This window comes from Geotrypetes seraphini, chromosome 19 (assembly GCF_902459505.1).
Source record: "Geotrypetes seraphini chromosome 19, aGeoSer1.1, whole genome shotgun sequence".
Taxonomy (NCBI): domain Eukaryota; kingdom Metazoa; phylum Chordata; class Amphibia; order Gymnophiona; family Dermophiidae; genus Geotrypetes; species Geotrypetes seraphini.
In genome coordinates, this window is record NC_047102.1 from 27234431 (window position 1) to 27253549 (window position 19119).

General features: G+C 40.2%; 1 protein-coding gene across 7 annotated transcripts in view; it reads left to right on the top strand.

The window, feature by feature from the left end:
• The first annotated feature begins 2526 nt into the window (after positions 1–2526).
• SOX6 (SRY-box transcription factor 6) overlaps positions 2527–19119 on the top strand; it is a 945693-nt gene continuing 929100 nt past the window's right edge. For 2 of the 7 annotated variants that reach the window (XM_033928339.1, XM_033928344.1), the window contains exon 1: positions 2527–2689. The gene's annotated coding sequence lies outside the window, so the exon portion shown is untranslated. Of the gene's footprint in view, positions 2690–5938; positions 6553–7258; positions 7710–9119; positions 9305–19119 lie in introns of those variants that run through there. The other 5 variants (XM_033928338.1, XM_033928343.1, XM_033928336.1 and 2 more) reach the window with 3 other exon arrangements.

Genomic DNA, 19119 nt, shown 5'->3' on the forward strand with positions numbered 1-19119 from the left:
GTCTTTATACATATACAATATCTAATTGCAGTGTGAAAATGCCATCCAGACTGCAGTCACTTCTCTCTACCTGTTTCTCCTGTCGCAGCTGATTGTCTGCAAGGATGTCTGGGCGCTTCTGATTTCAGTTAATTAGCTGGGACTTTAGTTACAGCTCGGCTCCAAAGTTAGTCGCTTGATTTCCTGAGTTGGGAAGATGCATTTGCATAATTCACTCCGTCACCTTCATCACTCCATTCAAGTTTTTTGGGTCTGTCGGGGATAAGTTTCCCGTTTTGGAGTTCTCTTACTTTAAAAAAAGGCATAACTCCGTGCCGAGTGCTCTGCAGTGGATACTCTTACAAACCTCTGCAAATCTGAGAAGCAAAGCACTCGAGGGGGAGTCGGAAAATGTTGCAAAATTACCTTTGGCGGCACTTCTCCATCTCTGCAGAGAGCTTTGCTGAAACCTCCCACCTAAAGTGACTCAAACTGAAGGGCAATGATTCTGTTGCAGGATAAAGTCCTAAGCGGCACCGCTTATGGTGACATGCACGTGGCTTCCTAACTCTAATAGGGCCTCTTTTACAAAGACGCGTTAGCGGCTGCCCTGCGCTAAAGACCGCGAAGCTGTTGCCGCGCGGCTTTGTAAAAGAGGCAGTAAGGTGCATTTGAAAACATTTTTTTTAAAGAAAATAAAATCCAAACAAAAATACAACTACTGTTAACTAAATTAGCGCACACCAAGAGCAGACTCTTGGTGTGCGCTCTTTTTTCTGTTGAATGAGCCTGTGCGGTGATTTTTATAGAATAAAGAGGTCGGGCTCTAAGGGAAGAAGGATGCTACCCTCGTGAAAAGTGATGTTAGGACATCAATAAATCTATCACTATTTTTAAATACAGGTTTTTTTTTTTTTTTTTTGCGTTCTTCGAATTCGTTTCTCAGCGCATTGGGTGATTCAGATTAGATTGGGATTACTGTGATGCAGAACCTCAACCGGAAAACACTAGAGTGGGATGATCCGGACTGAATGTCCGATACCACTCCCCTCCCCCCCCCCCTTTCTGAGGGAGAAGTATCGTGATGTTTCCAAAATATTTTTAGCTGAGCACAGTAATTGTAACAAAGTATTTAATACTGTCTTGCATGTTTGTAGATTCTTTTTCTTTACGGTGCACCAGAGCCAATAGGATCTCGAAGATTATTAGGTGTTTTTAAGAACAGTATATGACTTGTTTTGGGCTTTTTTCAAGATAACAAATAAATTCCACCAACCCTTCGGCATTCTTGAGTTGCAGCTAATTGAATCGAGGTGTTTTATGGTATTGACCGAAAGGTGGCGTCTTATGCAAAGGAACGAAGTCCCAAATGAAGTCTAGTGTTGTATTTTGTGGTTTACGTCTATTTATAAAACCGTTGCACTAACGTTTTGGCTAAATCCAAATCGACTTTTCAAATAGTTTTAGTCTGCAATGATGACTTTTTTTTTTTTTTATTTATCGAATAAGATTTGAATATGCCAAGTCTAGCATATGGCAATTACTTCTAAAAAAAACGAGAGAACCTATATAAATGCACAAACGATCCTTGTATGGCTAAGCTCAGCAGGTTTTGCCGGAGCAAATGTGCATTTAGGATGGGTTAAAACAATAAGATTCAAAAAAATTCCAAATTTGCAGACTAATTGTAGGTACCAGTGCCTATTAAAAAAATATTCACCCCCCCCTTCTGCTCAAATGCCATGGGCTATATAAATGCAATATAATCATCTTACCTCAGAGCTGTGACGCAAACAAGGGACTGAAGAACAAAAGCCAGATGTCCATGTAAAGAAAGATGTTGCATCTTTCCCCAGGTCTGTCTGACCCAAGCCATCTTTACATCTTCTGACTTCATTAAAGCAGGTCTGGAGTTTTATTCTATAAATCTCTCCCCCCCAAAAAAAAAAAATTCATGCTAAAACAGATCCAGTATATGGGTGTTATTCAGATGATGGCCAGTGGAAATCCCTAATGGTGTTTGCATTATACAGATTAAAGCAAATAGCTGGTTTCGGTGACTTTTTTAAAAGTACAGGAGTGAATTCACTTTTCCTGGGGGTTCCAACATTCCAATGCATTACACCTAATACAGACTTGAACTTGGAGGGCAGGTAAGTCAAATAGGGAGACATTTCTGTAAGTGATTCAGTTCATTAATGTTTCACTTAATAAGCGCTGGATACCGAGTTATTTATTTATTTCTTTAAAAAAAACAAAAACCTATGTCCTGAGTAAACTATGGGCCTCTTCTAGATTCAATCTGAAGTATCAAAATTTATCATAAATGAAACTTTAAGCTGTCACCCAGTTTAGAAAGCCGGCGAACTCAGTCTTTGACCTGATGTTGATTCCATAGCTGTAATTACCCTTGGTTTCTTTAAGTGGAGCAGATTTATTGCCTTAGAGACTATGCAGTTTGATTGAATTATTCATTTTTTTTTCTTTGGTGTAGACTGCATCTAGGGACCCTGATGTGACGTGTAGATATTTTTTTTTTTTTCCAGGAACAAAGGGAATGTGGAAATGAAAGAGAGAGGGAGAGAGAGGCTGGCAGATGTGATGAGATGCGGTGAAGGTGTATCCAGCTTGGCACTCCTCTCTTTGCAGCCCTGTGTGACTCTCAGCTAACACAAGCGGCTTTTTCTCCCACAGCCTGCCCTCTGTCTATGTAAGTACAACCTTCTGCTATCAGCATGGAAATTCAGGGCACTCATTACGTGGGACTTTTTGTCTGCACACAATCTCTTCTGGGCATTCAGTGGCCAGCTTTTAGATACAGGAATGTGTTTTCAATCAAACCTGCATTTATTTTCTTAGTGAAAGTTGATGTGTTTTGGCGCTTTGGGGGATTGCTCTGAATTGACTTTGGAAAGTCTTTAAAATGAAAGCAAATAGTTTATTGGTCCATATCCGTACAATAATATTGATAAATGACTTTGTAATGATTTTCAAGTAATCTGATTTAACTCTTTTGAGATCTACTAATTCAAATGTGGAGAGATTATTTACAACTCTTACAACATGAAGGTATTGTCCTGTATTTAAATATTACTTTGCAGTTGAAGTCTTAAAAACTTTTTCTTACAGATCAAATCACACGTTCTTCCAAGCACATGATTTGCATCTCACCATAGTTTGCAATAAGTTTCTGCAAGTTTTTGCACAGTTTCAAATCTATTTTCCAGGGTCCACTTATCAAGTCTAGACCTTTACAAATATCATTGCCTTCCGTGGTTTGATTTTCCTCTATTTTAACACAGGGTTTTTGCTTTTGCTTGGGAAGTTCCCGGGTCATTCTTCTAGTTAGTGCAGGAATTGCTGGACAGTGGCTCTTGCTTTGCTGCCTTCTGTAGGAGTTCTTCATTGGTGTACCGGACCTTGGTTTACATCCGGGGTTGTAGTTTAATTGTTCTTTTAGTTTAGAAGCTGCCAGAATAGCGAGCAGGTAAGTGCTGTAATAGGGCTGAGACCTTTAGCATTCCAACACTCCAGGACCCAAAGCACATAATCTGCGGCACACTGCCGCTGTCCTTTTAGCTTTCCTCGGCTTTCAATACGCACGTGCAATGCAAAAGCTTGGGTTCCTGAACATGCATACATACACACCTGAAACTTTGTTAATCACAAGGCAGGCTGTTTTCGCTTTGTGTGTTATATGTACAGAGCATCATTTGTGATATAAGGTCAGTCAGTCTCTTGCTTTAGAACAAGGGCCGAGTATTATTTGCCTAACTTTGTCCAAAGGCGACATTAGATCTGACTTAACTTCTTGAAATTCTTCTGTATTTCCTGCTCGTTGGTTAGCACTTGATATCGGTTCACTCCCCCCCCCCCCCCAAGAAAATATAGATACTTCAAAAGAGGGATCTTCCGCAGTGAATTTGTGCTTTAATAAAACTATATTCTCAGTTCTTCAACCCAGAAACCATTAACTACACAGAGTTTAAAGAGTTCTTTATTTGAGGGAGACCGTTTTAAGATTATTAAAAGTTGATCATCAATAGAGACCACTGTCAGAAACATTTCATATTCTGTCCTACAAATGTGAACCCTAGTTTAATCAAAGAATGCCAATAGTTTTTTTTAATGGTTTTGTTAATATATTCACAATGAGTTTAAAGCTATAACAGTATCTCACTAGTGCTGGTTTTGGAAGGAACAGAAATCTTCAAAGTGGGATTTAATAGCTTTATTATAAAAGTATCATTGACAATTACTCCTTTCTTTCTCTCTGGTGGACAGTAATTCTCTTTATTGAGTTAGTTAAGTGTGGTTTTCTTAGAAGCGAGAGAAGCACATTGGTGAAATATTTTCTGTTCCTTCTTTAAGGACTCGATTTGGTGAGGGTCTTTTGAAAGATGGGTTCTTAACCCTGATTTAAATCTTTCCATTATAATTTGGATTAATACATATCTTTCTTCAAAAAAATGGATGTGTAAGTTCTGAAACGTTGTCAACAATAAACAGAAGACACAAAAACTTAATCTAGCTATACTGCCAGGTACATGGAGGAAAGGTGACTTCTGGTACCTCTCTCCTATATTTATAAACTTGCTACTTATTTATTTATTTTTTGTTTATATGGATTTTAACTCATACCTTTGTGCTGCATATAGGTACCTGAATGGCTTGCAGTGTAAGTTTGTACCTGAGGCAATGGACAAATATTTAAGTGATTTCCCCAGATGTTATTAATATGGGAAATAATTATTCTAGCCGCCTGTGTTCATTATATTTACACCGTTACCCTAGTTTTTCAAAGTAATCTGCTGGAAATTGACATCTGTGCTGTTTCAGAGATTTCTTGCGAAAAGAGGCACACCTGGCCCAAAGGTGACCCTCTTTCCATTTTCACCACATCCTCTTGCGAGATGCCACAACGGTTGCCTCCGTCCTGCAGTGTTCGTGGGTTTAGTACAATGAATGCATCATTTTTTTTCTTTAATTTTTGGGCATGCTTTTCTTTAGCATTATTATCTGCAAAGTTTCTCTTGCGTGGCCCAGCACTAAGAAAACCAATTGTAGGATTTTCCGTAGCATTCTCTTTTGGTTCTCTTGTTGGGAAATCCAAGCTTCTGATGAGGGGCTTTTCCTCCAGGAATTTATTCAGAAATAATATCAAGAAACCAAAGTTTTAAATTAAACCTGAGCACAAGTTATTTTTTTAATACCTTTTATATGCTTATGGGGTTTTTTTCCCCCCCCTGGTACTTAAATGTCCAGAACATGTGTACTTTCCACAGTTGTTCCTTTGTGTTGTCTTTATTTCTCCAGAATATAATTAGACACTGTGCAACTAACCTGGGGCCTTGGCTCCATTGTTCCTCTCTCAGCCTAATGTATAACCCATTTGAAAGAAATAGGTTTTAAAAATCCCGTTTATCAACTTTTTAAAAGGCTGCGCTGGACTCATCTTAAGCTTCATTATGTCTTTAACACTGCCCCACTCCCTGACCTTCAGGTTGTACATACTAATTTGGCTTTCTCCTCTTTTCTTCTCACTTGCTTGTGGATTCTTTTTTCTCTTTTGTTCTCTTTTCACAGACACTGACCTGAAAAGTCCTTAGGTCAGTTTGTCCTGAGTTTCTCTCTCTCTCTCTCCCTCCCTCCGTCCCCCCCCCCACCTACACACCCCTTTTATTAGCAAGGAAGTGCCTCATCCTTGCTTCCATCTCTCCCTCCCACTCTGTCTGATTATTTTTTTTTTTTTTTGCAGTTTTTTGCACCTTGCCTTGTTCTCATTTGGTAATACTTAAAAACATTTTATTTGCGCGATAACAAGGAGCTGTGAACAGTTTGGGGCGCCCCTATTCAGTTCCTTCCCTTTCTCTTTCCCTCTGCTCCTCCTATTAAATACATTCTTAACTTTTTTTTTTTTTTTTCATCTCCTTGATCTGTTCTCACCTGTTCATTCATTCTCCTTTCTTCCCTTCTCTCCCTCCTTTATGAATGTATTGATTGGGGCGCGTTCTTTTCCTACCTTGCGCGTTGTTTATTTCCGCCCTAGTTTCCCTACGCTCTCTTCTCCCTGGCGCGCTGTCTCTCTCTCCTCGCCTGCGTTGTCTGGGAGGGGGAGCCCTGCCTCCTTCGCCTGCCTCAGATCAATGCCCCGGCCACTCACTTTCTGATGTTGCACGACGGGAAATGCTTTGAATACTTACGACATGGCCGCTCACATTGATTGCCAAGATTGACAGCATTAACCATCGCGCTCACTTGTATCAGGAGGGACACAAAACAAAAAAAAGCAACCCAACCCCCCAAGAGAGAGAGCGAGAGCCAAACAAATAATACTAATAAAAGCGATTGTTAAAGCAAATCTCCAGGCAACCCATCAGCAAACTTCTTCTAACGATCGGATCTCCCCCCATCCATGGCCCGGAGAAAACACCAGCAGACTTTAGTTTTTGCTTTCGCCGAATTACTTACCATTTGTTTCCTTTGTTTTTTTTTTTTTAAACTGAGAACCGCCGAAGCGCACTGAAAAAAACAGGAGCTCCGGGGTTGTGTGTCAGAGTGGCTACAGTGGAGGTAACCAGGAAAAAAAAACACCCTATTGTTATATACCTGTTGTGTACTGTTTGCTTTCGTGCAATGTTCCTTGTTCTCGCCGCTGCCGCCTTTCTGGATGGAGCCTTGCGCCCGGGGAAAGCGCCGGCGGTCCCTGTACAGAGCGCCGGGTTTCTTTCTTTACGCGGAATGAAATTTTACATTGCTGAGTGGGGAGGAGGGTGGTATTCGGTCCTGAGCCGCTCTCCACTACTGAGCGCGGCGCGATTTCCCTCGCCTTAAAGGGTGACTGGGTGTTTTGTTAGGGGGAAAAGGGAAAAAAAAATGCTGTCTCACGCTTTCTCGCCTGAGAGTTTTGCTTTTCGCCTCTCCTATTGTTCGCTTTGGCTGCGGCTGAAATAAAAAAAAGTGGCCGCAAAGGGCGACGGAGCTCTGACACTAGCGCGAGCTGCGGCGTTTGTCGGGATTCGCGGAGGGGGTACGCACGTGGCTTTGCTCGCGCTGGGGCAAAAATTTTTAGACCGCGGGGCAACTCCACGGGAGGTTCATCTTTCGCTTTCTCTCTTGGGGGGGGGGGGGCTTTGAATTTTTTTGGGGGGAAGTTCGAGGTGGGTCATTTCGTTTGAAGTTGGTGGCCAAATCCACGCCGCGAGAGGACGGCGGAGGGGGGGGGGGGGGGGGGGGGAGAAGCGCTTCGGAGAAGCAGCGGGTCGCAGTTCCCTTTCTGACCACAGAGGGGAGCCAGACTGAGGATTTATTTATTTATTTTTTTTTGCAGTTCCTGCGGCGACTTTTATCTCTGCGGGCGGAGGTTTGATAAAGTTTTATACGGAAAACTTTCCAAGCTGACCTGTAAATAAATAAAAAAAATAAAAATAAGCGCTAGATTTAAAAAAAAAAAAAAAAAAGTTTTCGGGCAAAGGCAGGAAAAAAAGGGGGAGGTGCAGCTGCTTGTGTAGCACTAGCCAGCTTTATTTTTGTTTTCTTCTCGCTGCTTTCAGCGGAGGTCGTGCAAATTGACCTTAAAACGAATGTAATGGCCATAAATGAAAATCAAACCTTAGCTAGCGGCTGAAACATAAGTAAGCCAATACCTAACGTGGACAAAACGGACTTCCCTTGCGAGCTGGGGAAAAAAAAGCCCTCTGATACGAATGATGTCTAAACTAAATGAAAAAGTAAGTTCCAGGAAGTTTTTTTTCTCTCTTTCTGTCTCTTATTAGGCTGTAAGATCAGTCTTTAATACAAGATACCATCGTAGTTTATGCAAAGCAGATTCTAAGTAGCAAAAAAAAAAAAAAAAAAGATTTTTGACATGTTTTCACAGTTCTGGATCTGTCCATAATGTTTTCGTCGTCATCTTAAAAAAAAAACAAAAACTCAACAAACCCTGAATTGATGCAAATATCTTGATGCTTGTTTGACATAACAATCTGGTTTTTGAAAGAAATGCGGGGAGTGGTTTAAAAATCGGTGTCACTGAAATACATCCCATACCTGAAATGCCAGCTTGATTTTTTTTTTTTTTTTTTTTTTGCTTGCTTTGCCTGATATTTCTGACTTTGGCAAAAAAATGTGCAGGATCGGATTTAAGAGTGTTTAAAGTTCTCTGCTTGATAGTTCTGACAAGAGGAAACAATTTCTAGGGATGGCTTAACTGTCCACATGCGTTGCATATATGCGTATTTCAAGGGCCAGAACCGTGACAACACACACATGTGCATTCATAATTCTAAACTCTTTGGGAGGTGAAACCATGAACTTAGCAGCAGATGAGTAGCACTACAGAATGGGTAGATTTGCCTGAAAAACTGGGCCTGGAGGTCAATCCGAAGCATTGATCTGGTCGGCTGATTGCAAAATGGATTTTACAGGTTGTTTGAGGACGGCAGAACAAACGAATGAGACACATGAGAAAAAAAAAAAACCCTAACAATTGCTGTTGTGTCTGAGCCATGGGGACATCTGGGAGCAGTAAGTGAGCGTGTTGCCTTCCTGGGGAGGAGAGATTAGTCCTCTCCTAGGGGTGTTTCCCAAAATACAAACACTGAAAACTTTCCCAGATAACGTGAATATGGCCTCTGTTGTATACAGATAAAATAGATCTGGCTCCTTGTGTCTGCTTTCGAAAACAGGTTTAATAAATATTTATTTCTATATATCGCCATCCCTATAAGATTACTTATTGTCCTTCCCTTTTATATGCAGTTTGGGAAAACGCAGAAAGCCCTCCCTTAGCAGGCGATTTCTCAAACCTCCAGAATAGTTTTTTTTCTTTGAATTGCAGGAAGTAATTGCAGAACTTAACTTCTGACTGCACTGGCTTCACTGAAATTTCCCGAGCATGCTTTTCCCATCTAAGAAAACAATAGAAAAGGATGAAGGATAGTGTAGTGGGAATGTCTCCGATATTAGTGCAGGGACTGCTATACTTTGATGTACAGTTGTAAGCAATGATAAGGCTTTAACGCTTGTTATCTGCTTGTATGCACGTTCTCTTCATGTACAAAGTATACGCACTTTTTTTTTTTTTAAACAGAGTAGCAATAAGAAGTTGACTTCAAATAGGCTGCAATACTGAGGGATAATGACACCTGGCAAGACTTCCCCCTCCCAACTATCCATCACTTTGTTTCTTATAAATACATTCTTGTGTTAAGTGAGAAAAGCTGTTTGTAAAACAATCCCCTAGCTGAGTCCACTGTTGGACGAAGTTGATCCTGTAATGGCATTTTGTTTTGAACAGTTGCTGTAGCTGACGTTCCCTCATAAGGTAAGGTGGCACTGGGTCTGAAAGAAGGTCCAAATGCCACATTTATAATTAGACTGCCAATTCAGCACATTGTGTCCATTGCTATACAGGGATATACTGCTGTGTCTGGGTCTCTCAATAGCTGGTATTCAGAATTAGCCAATTCAACTATTTAAACTTTGGAGTCAAATTTAGAATAGGCAGCGAGGGAAGGAAGGAAAAGAAAACAATAAGGCTTTCTCTTTTGGAAGCTAGCTGCAAAAAGTCAAAGAATCTACAGAAACAGTAAAACAGAAACCCTGAGATGGGAGCGCTGGATCGAATCCACAAATTCCGAATATTCAGTAAATGTAGTTTCTTAGAACAATTAAAAACAAACAAACAGAAACCACAAACAAAAAACCTTGCAGGGTAGTATGTGACTTGAGGTTTTATGCTATAGTCGATTTTAGTTAGCACTTTTAAAGTTCCTTAATAAAGACATAATAGAATTAGGATATTGCCTCTTATTGGGGAAATGGATTTCCAGATTTTAAATAGCTGAATTGGCATTCTTGATTTCTTAATTTAAATTCAATACTGCTATTTCCTTTATCCTGGAGCTATACTGAAATATCTGGACAAAACCAGCTGGTTGGTTATTTTTTTTTGTTTGTTTGTTTTATGCAAGAATGTTTGGTTTTTATTTTTTTGTTTTGCTTGTATATTGTAAAGAAAAGTAGGGATTGTGTGACTTGGGGGTGAAAAATACCCTTCTCATTTGGCAGCAGGCCCTGCTATTACATTAATCTGGACTTCATACATTAAAATAAATTGGGCTTGTTCTCCATCTCGTAGATGGAGATTTGCAAACAGTTAAGGTGCTACGAACCACGTTTTCATGCCACTGGTTCTTCCCTGGCAATTTATGTGAGAAATCGTTTATATAAGGGCTGTTGCTCAGATATCAATAAGCACCCGTTATGTCTTTCTTATTAGCTTTATCGCTTTGTGCATTTAAAGACTCTAATCCCAAATCATTTCATATAGGACAACTTGGCTTCTGAATCAGTCATGCAGGTTTGGTTTCTGCTCACTAGAAAAGCGTGAGCTGAGATTTGGCGCTGTCCTCGGGGGGATCAAGTTTCCTGCAGAAACTTTCAGACCAGGAGGAAAGACCAGATAAAGAAAGGAAGGGGGGGCAGCAGCAGACAAGAAGAGGACGTCTCCGGAGATAATTGATAATAAAAGGGAATTACCTGAGAGAAGAAACGGGGGAGAGGGGAGCAGGGATATAAAGAGAGAGCGCAGGAATCTATGGATAAAATTTAGGCTGTGTGAAAGAGAAGAACAACTAGGCCCCCCCCCACCCCAAGACTTCACCAGACCCGAGCAGTAACAAAAGGGAGATGTTACAACATTGTAAATTCCAGACACACATCTGGTTGCCACTTAGGAATGGCAGCTGGGTGATGTTTAGAATTCGCCTCCCCCCCTTCTGAGGTGTATGTATGGTTAGATGTGTTCTATATTTATATAGCCTTAATTATCTTACTCCAGTTTGACATTTTGTGTCAGAATCACCTTAGTTCCTATAGATATATATATATATATTTTTTTTTTTCTCTTGATGAATCTCATTTTCTTCCAACTCTTTGGGACCTGACTGTAAACGCTGCCTTTCTTCCCTCTCAGCTGTTCCCCCTTTCCGTCTGTTTTCGCTCTTTAGTCTTTATGCTGCCATTGGACGAGGAGTCAGATAGCACCCCTGAGTTTTGTTTTTGTTTTTTTGTTTTACATTTCCAAAGCCCTAGGAGTGAGACTGGTTAAAAAGACCTTAGTGGGGTTTCTTGGCGAACCATCCCTATCTGCCTTGTGGGAAAAAAAAAAAAACCCCACACAAGAAATGTCAGCCCTTGCGAAAAGTTAGCTGGGTTAGATGCCCATCGTGTGTCGGTCCTCTGGGCCCTGGCCTTCCCCTCACCTTTTCTGGTGGTGCAATAAATGTGCCTGCATTTGTCATTGGCCATTTCAAGGGGGGGGGGTTAAATTAGTGGAAACATTTGTTGATGAGGGGCTTTGTTACTGTTACTAGTGGAGTGTGCATGCGAAAGAATCCATCTTATATTTATGCTTGTTCTAAAGTGGCTGTATTAACCTCAAAATCTGCCAGAATTCTATTGGTGTAGTTTTTAAGGATTCCAAGTGCTAACATTGCAATTTTGCTTCAAGCTCCTATCATTTGGAGAGGAAGTTGCAACGACCAACAATGCTCTTGGCACGTCAGTTCCTAAGTTACCTCAACTTGTATGTCTCTGCTAATATTGTTTCGCTTTGCATTCCTCTTTTGCTTCTGGTCAGTAGAGGTTCAGTTCGGATCATGCAAAATTAGGAGACTTGGCAGTGAAACAACCCTTTACAGTTACAGTGTGGAACTGATGCGTCTAGGATTTTCCCAGCAGGCACAGACACTATTAAAATCATATCTTGGTGTGTTTTTAAGTGTACATCTAAAATACATGTCCTTTATCGGAATAGGTAACAAGACTTCACAGAATGTCCATTGCGTTGCACATTTTCAAACAAGTTTCAGTTTTTCGCATGTATTGTCATATTTTATAACCAACTTGCTTAGGAAGGGAAGTTTATTTATCTATCCATCCTTGTCTGTCTCTCTTTCCTGCATTGTTTGGCTCTAATGAAACTGCTGCACATTTGAAGCGCTCAGTGTATTCAAAGACCCTTCAAAGCCCTAAATAATTCTCTTTCAATTAGTACAGTGGGGTCTGGTTAGATTACTTCTCTGCACCACTTCTTTTCCAAGGTTTAATAGGTACAGGCTTGTCCCTCTTTGTTGCCAAGCGACTTAAAAAATCTCACCACCTGTTTTATGGACTTCTGAATTAGAAGGACCTTTTTCCTTGATTTCGATTGTTTGAGAATGATTCAGTCTCGGTGTATTCTCTCACTGTTGCCTGATGATTTACAACCGAGTTCTCTGGATAGTCAGAAAATCAGACTTTTCAATATCATTCTAGGTAGAGATGTAGCCACTGATGTTTTTGAAGTCGGCTAAAACATTCCATCAAGTTAATGTTTTTGAGAGTATCATATCAGGCACAGACAGGTACTGGAAATGATAAAGCACAGATCACCCACAGCAAGATGACTCACAGATGGACCATATTACATGGTATAGACAGAAGCTGGAAGGGAATGGAATATATCTTCTGTGTGAAATGAGGACTTTCATACACATATGCTGAATTATCAGAATAAAGACATTTTTCCTTCCCCAAATATGGATGTTTACATTTCTAAATACAGAACCAGAACTAGAGAGAAATAAGCAGAGATGAGCAAAGAAATCAAATCCTCAGGAGTGTCAATGCATATAGACATTATTTATTAAAATCCAGCCTATACATTAAATTTAAAATTAAAAAGAAGATAAGCCCCAACGCAGGCTGTGTTTCAGTGTATCTGCCAGCATCATGGGTCTAATATATATGTAATCAGGAAAATAGTATATAATACTGCTCATACTGGATAATACATATCTGTATTAGAGGCCCAACATACTTGAAGGGCTCTGGCCTCAGAATCGGAGCCTACGCACAGCAGTGAATCACAAACTGAGAAGATCCGCGTAGTTAATACAGCTCCTGCTCCAATCATTGGCCAGTAATTTAATCTTTTTTTTAAAAAAAAATTTTATAAAGCAATTTAATGAAGCTAAAACCCTTTCAACTTTAAAGGGGTATTATACATATGTAGTAGCCAGGATTTGAAAAAATGTGAGGCCAAAAAGACTTATCTCAGAACTTGACTTGTCTTTATACCATGTTCAATCACCAGTGTCTAATTTGCCGACGCGGCCACGTTTCGCGGGAATTTTTATCATCCGCTGCGTCAGGGCCACCAGGACACTCAAAATCACAGGCTCAATCCATTCACTCGATCACAGATTTTCAAACTAGTTTTAGGATGTATTCTAATATATATGTATCATAGAGCTGATCAAATAATATAAAAATAGGGAAGGGTGAGAAGTGAGCCATGAAGGTTTAAAAACAGGGTTTCTAAAGTCATGGTCTTGTTGTCTCTTCAATTTTAAATGGAATGTGCATACTGGATTTTAACATTGACGTTCTTGACAATTTGACTTCTGTGGTTATTTCTGCTTTTTTTCTGTCGCATTTTGTGCAGAGACCTTTCTCTCTCTCTTTTTTTTTTTTTGGTGTGTGTGTGAACCAGAACCATTATTCGAAAACTAATACAAAATTCAAGAAGTCATGGGGTGAGTTCAGAAAGTTTTGTTCCAGGTTTACTACAGTGAAAAAAATTGCTTAAGAACATAAGAATTGCCATATCCAAGCCCAATATCCTATTTCCAACAGTGGCCAATCCAGGTCCCAAGTTTCTAGCTAGATCCCAAGTAATAAAACAGATAAGCAGCAGTTTCATTATCCAAATCTTTTTTTAAAACCCTGCTAAGCTAACCGATTTTACTATATTCTCCAGCAATGAATTCCAGAGTTTAATTACATGTTGTGTAAAGAAATATTTTCTCCAGTTTAAATCTACTACTTAGTAGCTTCATCGCATGCCCTCTAGTCCTAGTATTTTTGAAAAGACAAGTTATTCACATCTACCCTTTTCACTCCACTCAGTATTTTATAGACCTCATGTCACCACTGAGCTGTCTTATCTAAGCTGAGGAGCGTTAGCCGCTTTTAGCTTTTCTTCATAGGGAAGTCGTCCCATTCCTGATATTTGATTATTACTTAACCCCCCTCCCCCCCTTTTACAAAGTCTTGCTAGTGGCTGCCGCGTGGCAAAAGACCCATAGCCCTTTAAATCCCTATGGACTAATCGGCTTCATAAAAGATGCCCTTAGTGTGATAAATTTGTTATGCCCTATTTATAATTTTTTTTTTTTTTTGTGTGAGGTATTAATAAATCTTTTAAATAAATTATTGTGTGTTCATTTGAATAAACTTTATTCAAAAGTTTGCAGTTAACCCTACATAATCAGATACTTACTCTCAGGTTCTATATAGTCTGCCTACATCGGCACGTCTTAACTTTTAACAGTCAACCCAGTCGGGGCCTTAGGCTCCTCCCTCTGTATCCTGGGATACAGAGGGAGGAGCCTAAGACCATGATTGGCTCAGATGCCTGAGGCCCTTCCCTTTGAGCCCATTTGGGCCTTAGGCCCCTCCCTGTGCATCATATGATGCACTGAGGAGGAGAAGGCCCTCCACTTTGGCTCAGCCGGCCTCAGAGCTGGAGGGACCGAGCCTCCCTTCTGCTCTCTTCATAATAGGGGAGTGTGTGGCGCAGTGGTTAAAGCTACCGCCTCAGAACCCTGAGGTTGTGGGTTCAAACCCACGCTGCTCCTTGTGACCCTGGGCAAGTCACTTAATCCCTCCATTGCCCCAGGTACATTAGAGAGGTTATCCCAGGACAAGCAGGCAGCATATTCTCACATGTGAGTGACGTCACCGACGGAGCCCCGGTACGGACACTTTAAAAGTGCATCGCCACTTTAAGACTTCAGATAGTTCGCGATATCCCACACTGCACGTGCGCGAGTGCCTTCCTACCCGATGTATGCACAGTGAGGAATCCTCTCTGTGATGTTTCAAGGCAGAGTACAGGAGTGGTTTGCCGTTGCCTTCTCCTGTATAGTGTGTGGCTCCACTGTGTTGCTGCTGTCCAACATAGGGCCCTGCGGCCTACAGCGCCTGCTATTCCCCAGTGGTCCCCTATCCAGGCACTAGCCAGGCATGACCCTGCTTAGTTTCCAATAGCAAGAGCGGGCCTACCCAGGGCAGGCAGGCCATAGGCGCATTTCATGTTAATAATATAAGTCAATAGCAGGAGATACAATTTTATATTTTGACCAACCGTCTAAACCTAAATTCTGCAGATGTGTATTGTGTGCCAATAATCTAATTTACCCTTTGAAGAGAATGAATCATTGTACCTTACAATGCTTGTTAAAACCTTTGTGATTATACATATAAAATGAAGTTTCATCTGATGGGTGGAGAAGTCGATTGTTTCTAAGTATACAATACTTTTGTTTGATGATGGAGAGGGGTTAGTTTCCTGCAGAACCTGTTTTATATATTTGGGGTGTGCATTATCTTGCTATAACAGACAGTTAAACCTTCAATGGTTTCTAAGCCAAAGGGCAAAATGCAATTAGTATATTTTCAGGCTACTTTTACTACAGATCATATGACAGAAAGATACAAGTTCCTAGCTGCAAACCCTTTACTCTCTTGTAAATTTATGGTCTCCCCAGTATTAACTATTCTTTTTATAATGATACCATGCTTGGTAAGTGGGGGAACCTTCCAAGCAGTAAGGTCAGGTGTTGCGATCGGATTCTGGTTTATTTTTTATGAATCCGATAAAGATTTCTGCACATGAGGTTGCGTGTGAAGACGAGAAAACATTTCCATATCAAAGGTAAATGTATCTGAAGCTGCATGGTAATTAAAATGCAGTGGATCTGACTCAGTGCACTAGCAGAGCGTTCTCGGGACCTTCCAGATCACCAAGGCAGTCTCTTTCTGCATACATGTTGAAATATACTTTTAATTTCATGCCAGTCTTCACTTCTATGGATTAGCTGCGTCATCCAAGCCATGCAATACTGAATCTATTTTTTTTTTTCTTTCAGTTTTTGAGCTGCCCTTTCATTGCAATCTTTGTTTTGTTTTGCATCAATGATCTTTATTCTGGTTTAATCTGGATGCTTGTAATTCCCTTCATTGGAATAAGGATCTGTTTTTCTTCAGGGTTTCTTCTGCCTTATAAAGGGCCTGCTAGCTATTTCTTGACATTTGCATAGAAAGGGGATTGCTTTCGGTTGATGAAGAAATAGGAAAGACTATTTAAGAGTAATTTCAGGTAATATGATTCACTGTAATCTAATGAAATGCATTACAGACTAGGTTACCTTATGAACTTTAGCTTGTAAAGCCAATGCAGTAGACACATGAAGCTTTTAGTTCACCTGATGGAAATGTTTTAAATAAATTAGTTCTCTTAAATACCTTTTTAAGGCCTTTGGAAGCTATTATGTAAGTAGGGTAGGTTGTGACAGGTAGCACCATACCAGGGACTGAATGAGAGGCGTGGTCATACAGGGCACATATATCGAAGCGTGCAAAAATTACTTCCTGCCTACCATATCCTCTCACTGGTGGAGGTGAAGTAGGTGGGGCAGGAAGACACCAGTGGACAAGTTGCACCGGACACCATTTAATATGGTCCTGGATACATGCTATGAACATGGCGCCATACAGGAATTTTGTTTGGATAAAAAAAGTGTCATCGTAAACAATGCCATTTCCATTGTTCAGTTACTAGTCACAAAAGAGTTCTATGGAAGAGCACAAAACTATTTGCAAATGAGGATGAGATGATTGCAGGAGTAATGTAATAGAAAAGCTCTGGGACGTGTCAAACTCCATAAAGATTCCTGGTTGGGCTAGAAGTTGGCCTAAAAGTGAATCTGCTATCTTGTGTTTTAAAGAGTTCCAAAATTGATTGTAAGGAAAAATGAATGGAGGCGAGATGAGCTGAAAAAAGTAAGGGGGCTAGAGAAGATTGAGATCTACATTGAACAGGGCTGGCTCAACCATTAGGCAGATACTTAGGGCAGTAAAGAGCAGCATAATGGCAAAACTTGATCACTGCACAAACTCGAAGAACTTTCGGGTGCCTGGTGTCCAATTATGTGTCTGTATAAAATTGGAGAGTGATCACGATTGTAGTTGATCAAAATCTTAAAGGGGAAGCCAACAGGCTAAAGATAGGAAAAATAATTGAGGGAAGGGTAGGGGTGTGAGGCTGAAGGTTTGCCTAGGGACCCTGGTACTTTTGCGCCAGCTGTGGCACTGAAGTTTGGCTAGGAACAAGAGTTGACTGGAATAGGAAAAGCTTGAATTGGGAATTGAGAAAATGGAGGCAAGGAGAGAAATGAGTCTGGTTGGGATTGCAAGAGGGGAAGATGGGAGCTGAATTGCTGGCGATTGAAAGGTTGCAGAATTTAAAGCAAAAGATGATCTATATGTGGATTAGGATTTTGGCTAGAGAGAAGAAAAGAATATCAATAACATTTAAAGAAATAATTATTTGACAGGTAACATTGCTTGGGTCTTTGATTTGATTTCTGAGATATTAGCATTTACAGATTTCAGGATTATTTTTACTTATGAGTTTAAAGGTCACTGCTTTTTTTTTTGTAGTTCTTTATTAATTTTCAAATCAAATACAAAGTGCAAAGAATATACAATCAATCAATGCATTAAACAGCACTTGCATTCAAACAAATTATAATACACAGTATATTCCCTCTCCCTCCCTCCCTGGATGTATGTTAAGGTCAATTAGGAATTAAAGGCCTATTCGATACTCAGTTTTAACAAATTCCGCTAATGGACCCCATGTTTCCTTAAATTTTTTATGTCCCATTTGTTCAGAATTCGTTCTTTCAAATCTATAATATTGACATAGTTTCCCACCAAAAGTTAAAGTTCAATCTGTCCCAGTTCTTCCAATTTCTTGTTAACCGTATCGCTACCCCCGTCATACTAAGAAGCAGTCTGTTTTTCTTTGAATCAATTGGACTCTTAGGTTGCAATAAAGTCCCAAATAAAACAATGTCATTTGATAGTGGAATAGAAGCCTCCAATATCCTATTAATTTGACCTCAAATAGACTTCCAAAAGTTAAGTATCAAGGGACAATAAAACCTCAAGTGATCCAGTGTCCCTACTTCAAAATGACAGTGCCAGCATCTATTAGACTTTGAACTATTCAACTTTTGTAAACAAACAGGGGTCCGGAAATTCTATATAACAGGAAAAAACAAGGGCTCCTTTTACTAAGCTGTGCTAACGGTTTTAGCGCACGCCAAATTGCCACATGCGCCACTGAGCTGCCATTAGTTTCTCCGCCCAGCGCGGGGGTAAGCGTGCACTAATCTGCAGCGCGTGCTTAAAAACGCTACTGCAGCTTAGTAAAAGCCCCAAATTTGTCTCGTAGGTGCCGACGCTGTACATCTCATTCTCCAAGTCCAAATCCGTGGCCACTGAGTAGCAGAAATCTGCTGCTTTGTCTCAAAGCTCCAAATATCTTTTAAACTTGTTTTAGATTTCTTATTCAAATATTCCGATATTAATTTATACCACTTGGCGGCCTGATGCCCTTGCAAATCTGTCTGGAAACATAGGCCCGGCAAACTGTACTGATTTTTTAAGTTACGCCAATCAGGGAACCCTTTCTGAATGGCCTGTTTCAACTGCAACCATTTATAACTTTGAGATATATGTCGAAAGATTGTTGCAATTGTAATAAATTTACCATTTTCCCATTCTGAATTACATCATCTAAAGTATGTATGCCTGCCTGCAACCAGTGTTTTCCAGAGGATTTTAGACTCGCTGATTTTTATTTTGGAGTTTAACCATAGGGATTGACACGTGGATTGTTGTACTGAAACCGAAGTTAAGGCTTCAATAAATTTTTAATATCTTCCAGGTAGATTGAAGAATAATATTGTCCTTGTATATTCGAGGAAGCTTGATACTCAAAATATGGTTAAGACGTAATGGGGCCAAAAGATGACTTTTCAGTATCAACTTTCCAGTCTGGCAAATTCTCCATGAGTTCAGGAAGGATCCAATACATACCCTGATGTAATATAAAGGCTTGATGATACCTGTAAAAATTTGGAAAATTTACCCCTCCCGCCGATTGTGATTTTTGCAAAGTGCTAAGGCTATTCTAGCAGTTTTACCCAGCCAAATAAATTTTATAAGAATCCCATTTAA